The sequence below is a fragment of the Lycium ferocissimum genome, chromosome 11 (genome assembly GCF_029784015.1).
Source record: "Lycium ferocissimum isolate CSIRO_LF1 chromosome 11, AGI_CSIRO_Lferr_CH_V1, whole genome shotgun sequence".
In the NCBI taxonomy this organism is placed as follows: Eukaryota; Viridiplantae; Streptophyta; class Magnoliopsida; order Solanales; family Solanaceae; genus Lycium; species Lycium ferocissimum.
The window spans coordinates 40,163,544-40,176,072 of NC_081352.1; the positions used below are offsets into that span (position 1 = coordinate 40,163,544).

A 12,529-nucleotide genomic window follows, 5' to 3' on the forward strand; every position below is an offset into this window, starting at 1 on the left:
GATCTTATCTCTAATAATTACCCCCACATTGACGAGGTACCCAGACATAAGTGAAGCAATGAGAATACACTTCACAATGGGTATGTCGGTGTTGTTCTTGGAGGGAATCACCCGCGATGATACTAGTGATAGCCAAAACTTAGCTTCGCGGTTGAAAGTGTTCTTCTCAATGGAGACAGATGGATCCACCCATGGCGGAGTCCCTGAGGCAATCACTGAAGCAACCCACTCTCGCTGCTCCTCTGGGTTCTCCATCCTTAAATCATATTCAGAATTCATCGGAGGCCAACCTTTAATAAGGTCTGTTTCTCTTCGCTGCTCATATATGATGTAATTTATGATGTCGGCAGCGCAATCAATATCCTTCCCCCAAACCGGAACCCAACAGAAGTGTTTCACATTTTTCTTGGGTTGGCGGCACGAGATTTTTGCATTCAACTTGGCCGCATAAGCCGCATAGAATTTCATCACAAGGGGTGAGCGATGTCGACCATTGAATCATGAAATAGTCCATCTCAAGACCTCGAGCTTACACGGATGATGCACAGGGCATTGGTCTTGTGAACCATTCAAAGTGACCCTCTTTTTCTACAACGAAGCCCGATCGATTTCCATCGGGTTTAATAAACGCTCCAAGCCTTATATGGTCTATGGATCCAGGAATGGTGAACCTTTGCTCCACCGCTTCCCCTTTTTCACCCCTCGTGACGGCATCCTCGTGCTCAGGTGAGGAATCCTCATGTGTCCCCTCTTCAGACTAGGGGACCGGATCCGCAGGTGCCTTTTCTTTTCTTGTAGAGGTGGAGGCTTGTCGTGTTACTCTTTTTCCTCCACCTTGTGCTTTATATGTTCGAGCCATCCTGCACATCACACAAAAATATACCCACTATTTATGGTGCTCTTTAAGGCAGAAGAAAGAAGTAAGGCAAAACGTAGCAATGCATGGTTGCATCACCTGCGAAACACCACATACGAGTCGCATGTATGACATGCCACTGGCAGGTAGTGTTGCAGGTGCTGCACAATGTGGACTTGAGTTTTGTTCTTCACTGTCAACACCTGCTGCAGCAGGTGCGATTCGCATGTTCAACATGCCACTCGCAGATGCTGCACGTAAGTGAAGCACTGGACACCTTTTTGATGTTTTTTTTCTTTCAAATACAGAGATATATACACAACACATATTAACAAGCAATCACATTTGCAAACACACAAGAACATACTCATGTAACTATTTCTCTTAAGAGGACTGTCACCCCGTCTATTATTGGGAAAAGCTATTTAATCACTCGTGCCAATGTTCAATGGTCATCCCTCATAAAAGACAATGTCAATTTTACAATTCTGAGGGCATCATGGGTCTTATTCTACAGGTGTGCTTTGGGTACTCAAGAATTCCCTAAGGTTGGCAAATGATCACACGTCCATAAAATCTAAGCGCACAAAGGGTCATTTAGGCATTTCATCAAACAAATTGTGAACATTCATCAACAATCAACTATTACGACAATGGGTACTCAAGAATTCCCCAGTGGTCACCTAATTATTCATCAATAAACAACTTTATTTTATCAACCTAGTAGGACTACAAAAGCATGGGTACTCAAGAACTCCCTATGGTTCATCAATTCCCAACAACCCACAAAATGCATAAGATAATTCTTCACCAAACTAACCAATTACAATAAGTGGAACGGAATGGCACTGACATGGATTGAAGTATTTCTTAGGCATCACTTAATGTAAAGAATAGTAGAGTGGTCATACCTTAAGGGTTGATGAAAGTAAGCACATTTGAAAAAGCTTGCCAAAGTGAATTAGAAAGAAACCCTAGTTATGATTTGTGGTGTGATTAGAAGTGATTTGAGTGATATGGGGTGACGGAATGATATAGGAGGGAAGAGGGATGAAGGAGGAGAGGGAAAATGAAGGGACGTAACTGATGAAACCATCAATCACATTCCTTTTATTCAAAATTTAAAAAAAAAATGAGTCGGGTCGGTCAACTAACCCGTGAAATTCGCACTTACCTGCACAAATACGCGACTCCATGGGTGGTGCAAGATATTCTTGCGCATGCACGCGAATCGCATGTTGTGCATTTTCTTCGCACAACGATAGAGAACGTGACCTTCGGCACGATTTTGCACCACACGCGAGACGCGGTCTTTATGCCGCAACAGGCATGACATGTGAGTGACATGCGAGTGACATGTGCTGTAGCATGTTATGCCTGTTGACAGTTTCCCAACTCTTCTTCTTTTGTGCACACAACTTACTCCTACACACTTAAACACACATAAAAAACATCACGAAAGTAAAAATAACAAACACATGAAAATGGAAACTTGGATTGTCTCCCAAGAAGTGCTTGATTTTACGTCGCAGCACGACGTTGGTACCTTTTTATAGCTCATTGAGGAAGAATACCTCAATAATCTTTGCTTCATTCTGAGATCCCAAGTAGTGCTTCACCCTTTGCCCGTTCACTTTGATTTTATTGCCACTTGGGCAAACAAGTTCAATTGCTCCATGTGGGAACACTTAGGTGATTTCAAACGGGCAGGACCATTTGGATTTTAACTTTCTGGGAAACAATCGTAGCCTTGAGTTGAACAACAATACGTGATCTCCGGGGCTAAATTCTCTTTGCCAGATCTTCTTATCATGGAAATGCTTCATGCCGGCCTTGTAGAGTGAAGAGCTAGCATAAGCTCTAACTCGAAATTCATCAAGCTCATTAAGTTGTTCCATTCTCAAGTTTGAGGCATCACCCCATTCTAGATTCAACTTTTTCAAGGCCCACAATGCCTTATGTTCGAGTTCTACCGGAAGATGACAGGCTTTTCCAAATACCAGCTGATATGGGGACATGCCAATTGGTGTCTTGTAAGCTGTTCTGTATGCCCATAGGGCATCATCCAATTTCCTTGACCAATCAGTCCGGTTAGCATTCACTGTTTTGGAAAGGATGCTCTTAATTTCTCTATTTGAGACCTCAACTTGGCCACTTGTTTGGGGATGATACGGGGTGGCAACTTTATGCTTGACCCCATACTTCTCAAGAAGAGTCTTGAATAATCGATTGCAGAAATGAGAGCCCCCGTCACTAATGATTGCCCTTGGATTCCAAACCAAGAGAAAATATGCCTCTTCAAGAATGCGGTGACACTTCTTCCTTCATTATTAGGGATCGCAACGGCTTCCACCCATTTAGACAGGTAGTCCACCGTCACAAGAATGTACTTGTTGTTGTAGGAACTCACAAATGTACCCATAAAGTCAATGCCCCATCCATCAAACAATTCAACCTCAAGAATCGGTGTCATCGGTAGCTTATGCCTCCTTGAGATGCCCCCATGCCTTTGACATTGATCACAAGATTTCACAAAGTCATATGTATCTTGATAGATTGTTGGCCAATAAAAGCCACTTTGAAGAACCTTAGCCGCCGTTCTTGGGCTATTATGGTGTCCACCAACCGGCGATGAGTGACAAGCTTCGATGATGGGCATTATTTCTACTTCAGGTATGTACCTCCTTATGATGTTGTCGGCGCAAACCCAGAATAGATATGGCTCATCCTGATAGAATTTCCGGGCATTACTCAATTTTTTTTTCTTTTGGTGGAAGTTCAAATCCTCAAGCATGATGTCACTCACGTGAAAGTTAGCAAAATCGACATACCAAGGAATCATGTCATGTGACCCCGCCCTTACTTACTCATCTGGGAATGACTCATTGATTTCTAGGCCATCCAATAGAAGCCCACTTTCTTCAAGAAGAGACAAATGGTCCGCCACTTGATTTTCACAACCCTTTCTATCTTTGACTTCAAAGTCAAACTCTTGCAAGAGAAGGACCCAACATATCAACCTCAGTTTTGCATCTTTCTTTGTCATAAGGTAACGTAGAGCTGTATGATCAGTGTGAACAATCACATGGGTTCCCAACAAGTAAGCCCGAAACTTCTCAAAAGCAAACACAATAGCAAGTAACTCTTGCTCGGTGACGGTGTAGTTCATTTGGGCACCGTTTAGAGTCTTCTTGCATAGTTAATTGGGTAGAAGATTTTATCATGCTTTTGGCCAAGAACAGCCCCTATGGGAAATCCACTTGCATCACACATCAACTCAAAAGGTTGGGACCAATCCGGAGCAATGATGATGGGAGCCGATGTGAGTCTCTCTTTCAAGCCCTCAAATGCCTTCAAACAAGCATCATCGAATACAAATTTCGACTCCTTCTCCAACAATTTGCATAGAGGGTTAGATATTTTCGAGAAATCCTTGATGAATCTTCTATAAAATCCGGCATGCCCAAGAAAGCTACGAACACTTTGACAGAGATTGGGGGAGAAATCTTGACAATAACTTCGATCTTAGCTTGATCAACCTCAAGCCTCTTTTCTGAAATCTAATGTCCTAAGACAATGCCTTCTCTAACCATGAAGTGACACTTCTCCCAATTTAGAACCAAGTTTGTCTCTTCACATCATTTCAATACTTGGGCAAGATTCTCCAAGCACTCATCAAAGGAGCCCCCCACATGAAAAAGTCATCCATGAAGATTTCAATGGACTCCTCTACCATGTCAGAGAAAATAGACATCATGCAACGTTGAAATGTCATGTGCATTACATAGCCCAAAGCGGCATTCTCTTGAAAGGTCCCATAAGGACAAGTGAAAGTGATTTTCTCTTGATCTCGGGGCAATGGTGATTTGGTTGTACCCAGAATAACCATCAAGGAAATAATAATAATCCCTCCCCGCAAGCCCATCAAGCATTTGATCCATGAATGGCATTGGGAAGTGGTCCTTTTTGGTCCACTTATTCAACTTCTGATAATCCATGCAAACCCGCCATCCGATGATCGTGTGAGTGGGAATCAATTCATTTTTTAGTATTCGCAACCACGGTGATTCCACCCTTTTTGGGCACGCATTGAATCGGACTCACCCAAGAGCTATCCGATATAGGGTACATAACACCGGCGTCTAACCACTTGATGATCTCAATCTTCACAACCTCTTGCATAGGAGGATTTAACCTTCTTTGATGTTCAACGCTTAGCTCATATTCTTCATCAAGTTGAATTTTATGAGTACAAATACCGGGCGGAATCCCTTGAATATCCGCAATACACCACCCAATAGCTTTTTTGTATCTTCTCAAGATCACCATCAACCTCTCTCTTTGCTCATCCGTCAACCGGGCAGATATAATCACGGGCAATGTGTTGTTGGGTCCAAGAAACTCATACCTCAAATGTGAAGGAAGAGGTTTGAGTTCCAAAGTAGGAGGCTTAATAATGGAAGGTTTTGCAGGAGGAGTTTCTCGATTTTCTAAATCAGGATCAAGTTTTTTTGGATTGAGGTGGTATGACCCCATCCCAATCAATGCATTAACCGTCTCCTCAAACTCTTCTTCATTGTCCCCTGTATAGTTCATTATCACCGCTACCAACATATCACCCATATGCTTATGTTCAATGGTTATCTCCATTGCTTCATCAATTGTATCAATAACCGATACAACACTCATATCCGCCGGTTATTTCATTGACTTGAAAATATGGAAAGTGATCTCTTCATCATTCATCCTAAATTTTAAATCACCTCTCTCCACATCCATGAGAAAGACGCCGTAGCTAAGAATAGTCTTTCCAAGATTATGGAAACTTCAAAGTCAACTTCGCAATCTAAGATCACAAAATCGGCCGAAAAAATAAATCGACCCACTCTCACAAGCACATCATAAAGAATGCCAATGGGCCTCTTTACGGTTCTGTCCATCATAAGTAATCTCATTGTGGTGGGATGGGGAGTGCCCAATCCCAACTTATTGAATATAGATAGCGGCATCAAATTGATGCTTGCTCCAAGATCACATAAGGCTTTTGCAAACTTGTATTTACCGATTGTGAATGCTCCGGGGTCTTTTTTTTTTTTTTTTTTTTTTTTTTGTACCAAAGCTTTGGTAACAATACTACAATGATGAGTGCCTCCCAGTGTTTCAAGGCCAGGACTCCTTCTTTTGGTCAAAAGATCTTTCATGAACTTTGCATAACCGGGCATTTGCTCAAGTGTCTCAACCAATGGAATATTTATTGAGAGCCCTTTTAATCGTTCAATGAACTTGAGGAATTTTTCATCGTTTGCTTTCTTTGCCAATCGTTAAGGAAATGGAGAAGGAGGCTTCATAATGGGCGGTGAAGCCCTTGGTACCTCCTCTACCGCTTCCTTGCTTTTTGAAGCATCATTAATTTTCGGAGCATCTTCAACAACAATGGGCTTTTCAATACTAGCCCGATTCTTCTTAGAAGTCTCTTCTTCTTCAACAACAATGGGTTCTTCAACCATTTTCTCATCATCACCCAACACATCATTTTTCACCAATGCCTCTTTCCCAATTATTTTACCACTCCTAGTAGTAATTGCATTGCATTTATGATCACCATCATTCCTTGAATTTGCAACCGTATCACTAGGGAGTGCCCCTTTTTGCCTTTGGTAGAGGATAGCCGAGATTTGGCCAAGTTGAGACTCCAATTGTTTAATGGAGGTGGAGTGTGAACTTACAACTTCCCCTATTGATTTCACATCATCTCTTATCCTTGTAAAAGGTATCGGTGGATGCCACTTTCTTCAACACTTTTGACAACATATCTTCAATTTTTGAACTAGCGGGATCGCTAGTGGGCGATTGACTAGAGCTTTGTTGATTCCCCTTTGGAGGGACATACGGATTTGAACTCCGATGATTGTTGTAGTTGTTGTTGTAACCCCTTTGATTGTTGTCACGATTGACTCTCCAATTTGAGTTACCTTGATCTTTGTTCCAACCTTAATTCCCTTGACCTTTTCGCTAAGATCTTTGACTCGGACCTTGGTAGTTCGGATGGGAACCCGCCCTTTGATTGTTGACATAACTTTCCTCCTCATCATACATTTGGAAACATTGCTCATTCGGAGAACCTCATTCACAAGATTCTACTGCATTCACCTTTTTGCTTCCGCCACCCATGGCATGTTTTGTAAGAAGGTCCATTTGGGTGACAAGTTTGGCCATGGATTCATCTTTCTCTTCCTCCTTCTTAATCATCTCACGAGTGAGCACATTTTTGGGGGAACTTCCTCCACCTACTTCCGAATCCCTAGTGTGCCATGCTTCATTAGTCTCGGTCAATTTATCCAACAATTCACAAACGGTGGCATAAGAATTATCCATAATAGACCCTTCCGCGATGTTATTCGCCACTGATTTGTTGACCGAGTCTAAAGACCTATAAAATGCTTGTACAAGCACACTATCGGGCAACCCATGCTTGGGACGCTTTTTGACTTTCTTTTTAAAACGAATCCAAGTTTCATAGAGAGCCTCATCAGGAAGTTGATGAAAGTTGTTGACTTCATCACGGAGTTGCAACATCCGAGATGGAGGGAAAAACTTCTTGAGGAATACTTCGATCAATTCCTCCCAAGTAGTGATGGATCCGGACGGGAGATCATCTAACCAAGCTGTGGCTTCCCCCGTTAGGGAGTACGGGAAGAGCCGTAGCTTGACTGCTTCAATTGAGACGCCCGGATGCACATTGGTAGAACACACCCCAAGAAAGTTCCTAAGGTGCCTATTCGGGTCATCTTTGGGTAGACCGCCAAACAGGCCCTTAGTGTTGAGCAGGTGTAGCATTGTGTTGGTCACATGGAAACTCGAGTTTCCAATTATAGGCGGGGGCTGAATTTCGGCTGCATAGCCTGCTCCCGCCTCCTCTTCGACAACCGCCACTGGTGGATTTTGAATGGGGTTACAATCCTCATCCATATTGCCTGCAGAACACACAACAACAAAAGAAAATAAGAAGAGAAATAAAGACTAAAAGTAAAGTTTTACACTAGTTAGTAAATTTCTAGGCTCGTATTCCCCGACGACGGCGCCAAAATTTGATACGCCCAAATTACACCTTTAATATCGAGTAAGCGGTCGTTGTCATATATAGAACCCAACGAGGTTGGGGTCGAATCCCCACGAGAGAATACAATGAAGAAAAATACTTGTTAAGTGTAACGCTCGACTATTAGTCTATATTTCAAGGGATAGGGGAATATAATAGTAATTGGATTGATGTTTGTTCATTAATGATTAAGAGTTATTAAAAGATGTAAACTATTGGTAGAAGGGACTAAGGTTGTGGTTCCAATGGAAAGTAATGCGCTTGGGTATCACTTCAACTCATTCATATGCCTAGGTGTATCAAACCAAGGGTCACGTGATTCCCGCCAAAAGTTTTCCAACCAAATTAGCAAATTTCATCCTAGGCTTTTCCAAGCCCTAGAATGTTTTATATGAGAACACCCATTTAGCCTAGCCTCAACTACCTTTCTATTCCTAGCTCAAGCTATTAGATGGATTTAATGACCCAAATTGTTACTATTAACTCTTTTCCTAACCTCTACTTTCTTTTCCAAGCAAAGTAATGGTATTAAGGCACAAATAATGTTGTACACCATCACAAGACATTAACGCTTGAAGAGTTAGTAGAAAACACCATTAGCATATAAATGAAGTATGAATATGAAACTCAATCACATAACTAACACATTTGGTCTCACAACCTTAGCTAAAGAGATTAGCTACTAATATTCATTAAAAGTAAAGCAATAATATAAAGTGTATTGATAAAGCTTACAAAAGTATTTAATGGAGAAGATGACAAAAGCAAAGGAATCTCTTAAACGCTTCACCAACCAATAATAAATGTGCTCCACAAAAAGACAACTTAAAAATCTGTAGAATAATGAGTCCAAAACCCTAAAAATATATTTATAGACTTTCCAAAACGGGAACCAATTCCAGAAAAAAATACCCCTGCGTATCTTGTGTGAATCGCACTTGGTGTCGCATGTTGCACCAAAGTCTCGCAGGTACTGCATCTTCAAACAGTTGTGGTGCAGCATCTGCTGCATCAGGTGTGACTCGCATGTCTTTTTTTATCTTCGATTCGAGTATCTCTGTCATCGAATCTTTACACGCTACTCGCATACGCAGTACATGCGACTCGCGAGTAGTGTTTTGGTTCACTTTAGCTTGTTTTTGCTTCATTTTGCCTCATGTTGCTTCCAACACTTGTTATTCTACAAATCAACACAAAAAAAACATGACAAACGGCATCAAAAGTACTTGAGGATTCACAAAAGACTAAGCAATTAGCATCGAATGCACCGTAATTTCACGGCACATCACCTCACACTCATTTTACCCATATGATAGTAAGTTTTTTTGGTACCCAGACTAAATAATCATCACCAAATTTACCATTTTAAAAAGAACTAATAATTCAAATAATTCCTGGTAAATGATTTCGTCATTCTAAATCAGAATATTATTAAAGTTAGTGATGTTTTCTACTTTTTTAAAATCAAATATAATTGATACAATTATATAGTGTAAACAAAATTTTCTCTATACATATCATAGGCTATTGTAACATGTTATTTTCTTAGATTATCACATTACATGTCAACTTAGAAACATCTACAAATTGTCACTGCATATATAGATTAATGTCTCGTTAATTACCTTTTAAATGGCTAATTGAATGCTTGCATTTCTTGGCACAACTTTTAAGGTGCATGACCTACAATTTGTCAGAAAAACCTTCGGCCTTTCCCGGTGTCTACAACCTTCATGAAATACTTTTCTGTTTGCAAGAGTAAGTTACTCGTTATAAACTGAGTTCTAGATAACCTTTTTTATAAAGCCTACAGTATGAAAATGAAAGTCTAACCATTGAACTAAGACTAAAAGCAGAAAGGATCTTTGTGCATTTACTTGGGTACCCAAAATTTGAAGTTGAACGCTATAAATTATTTCAAAATATTCAAAGACAAAAGTACTCAACTCTGGGAAAAAAAAAAGAAAAAAAATCAGTATCTCATGAATAGTTTCAGAATGAAGTAATATACAAAAAAAAACTATAACTTTAGAGAGAATTTACCGTTTCTATTTGCAAGAGAAAGTTACTCGTTGATAAACAAAATTCTAGATAATGTTTTTGACAAAGCCTACAGCATAAAAATGAAGATCAAGCCTTTGAACTAAGACTAAAAGTAGAAAGGATCTTTGTACATTTATCTTGGGTACCCAAAATCTGAAGTTGAGCACTTTAAATTATTTTAAAATATTCAAAGATAAAAGTACTTAAATGTGTGGGGAAAAAATTCGGTATCTCGTAAATATATAATTTCATAATAAAGTAATATACAAAAACAAAGAATGAAAATTATACAACTAAAACTTTGAATTTGGAGAGAATTTTGCGACGCACATCAGATACAGCAAGTTAACAACCTTGGCAGGGAGAATTTCATGTGGTAAATAAGCTCCAAACGAAGAGGAGTATAAAATGTACCATTTGGGATAATAAACAAAAGTCATTGTGACAGCGACCGGAGGTTTTAAACTTTAAACATCACCATTATTTAAAAAGTTGTGACCCTTCCATTTTGTAAGTTAAGGCATAAAACGTTTCATTCTTTACGAAAGGATGGAATTTAATATTTATTTTTAAAAATAGAGGGAAAAAGGCACAAAAATGACAAAAAAAAGATGAATGGCTTTAAAAAACTTTTGAGGTATCTTGTCAACAGGCGCGTGTCATATGAATTATACATATATAAATATAAATTATTGAGTATTGTTTATATAAATCTGTTTTTTTATTGTGCCTTAGCTGAAATATAAAAATTGTTAAGTGGCAACTCCATTAAACAAAATCATTTGAATTGCCAACTTTGTCCTTTACTTTGAACTCCCTTGCGGTTTTTTTCCATTTTCTAAATTCTAATCTCAAGAGATTAAGAAAAGAAAAAGGAAAAAGCTGACCCCCATCAATAGTCATAAGAAATAAGTGCTATTAATTCTCCATCTAGAGTAAAAAGAAATAAAATTCAAATACATATTTAAAACTCTATTTTATTAATTTTTGGTACGAATATAAAGTTTGTAAAAACTCAAATTTCTCAAATTATAATATTTTCATGGGATTTATTGATAATTTCTAAATGAGATGACTTTCTTAAAAAGAAACTATTTTCCAATTCTTATTTGAGAAAAAAGAATAGCAATATTAAGCATTAATTGATAACTTGGAAAATAAAGTAAGTAAATTTTAATAACTAATTAAATTTTATTTGATTAATTTAAATTTAAACGTATAAAGATATTCAATTGTCAATATAAGTAAATAATGGGACTCAAAGAATACTTATTCTTTTTTATCAAAATTTGATTTAGCTAATTTTAAAATTAAATCAAACTTAAATAGCTACATTAGTTCAAATATTTATCTTTCGTTATACTTTTTTTAATATATTTTCTCTTGTCATCCCATGTGGGATTTTTTCCTTCAATTTAAATCTGATTTTTTCTCTTTTCCACGTGAAACATACCATTGTTAATACAATGTTTGGTTCACATTTTTCTTTTTCCGCAAAACTAATACATGATAAATTATGAGAGATCTATATATTACTTTATGTAGGATAGAAGATGAAATAACTAATACATGAATAACTAATATCAGCATTACTAACTAGCAACCAAACGACCCCTTATTAGTGATACCTGCACAGCCAGATTGTAGAATTAATGTGTTACGATCTCCTATAGATATTTCTTTTCTCTGTAAATCAAGAGCCACCTGGAACTTGTATGAATAAACAAAGATAAGGAGCCTTTTCCAAGAGAAAAGGCATAACAGCAAGCATTTGTATCATATAGAGTGAGTAACTAGCAAACTGCTATACAGATTTCAAACATTTTGTAATATGGCCTTCATTTTGATATAGGCATAAGCCTATTAGCGATGAACTTGGGCACCAAGTTTTAATATGTGTGGTGGATACATTTGCTCATGACATTACCCATGGCATCACAAACTTGGAGACCAAGTATTTGTTACTATAAATAGAAGAGCTTCCCATAGTTGAAGACACACCAAAAACAATAAGAAGAGCTTCTCTTTCTCTTTGTCTTCTTCTCTTCTTTTAGAGTATTATTGTAAGAGAGTTGTGCGTTGGGAAACACTTGTGTGAACCCTTTATTAGAGTGATCGTCTGAGGTTATTCTCTTGGGGGTTTTGGGATATTAGAGTATTTAATTACTCTAATTTTGTACTCTCTTTTGTTGTTTTGTACTCTCTTTTGTCCGTTGGTGTCGTAAATTTGCTCCTCTTTTGGTTGTGGATGTAGGTCAAGTTGGCTAGAACCACGTTAAATCTTTGTCTCCTATTATCCTTGTTATTGCCTTTAATTGACTGATTTGTCTAATTCCGCACTATCCCGAATTTCCGATCCTAACAAAGGCGGTATCAGAGCCTAGGTAATTCGGGTTTTGTTCTAGTAGTCATCATGACGATAACAAAGATTTATGTTGGGAAATTTGACCGAAGTGCAAACTTTGGAATGTGGCGAAAAAATGGAAGCTATCTTTGGTTCGGGATGGTTCGAGATATGTACCCAAGGAAAG

General features: G+C 38.6%; 1 pseudogene; it reads right to left on the bottom strand.

The window, feature by feature from the left end:
• Positions 1-2,544: 2,544 nt before the first annotated feature.
• Positions 2,545-6,945, bottom strand: LOC132038328 (uncharacterized; annotated as a pseudogene).
• Positions 6,946-12,529: the final 5,584 nt, after the last annotated feature.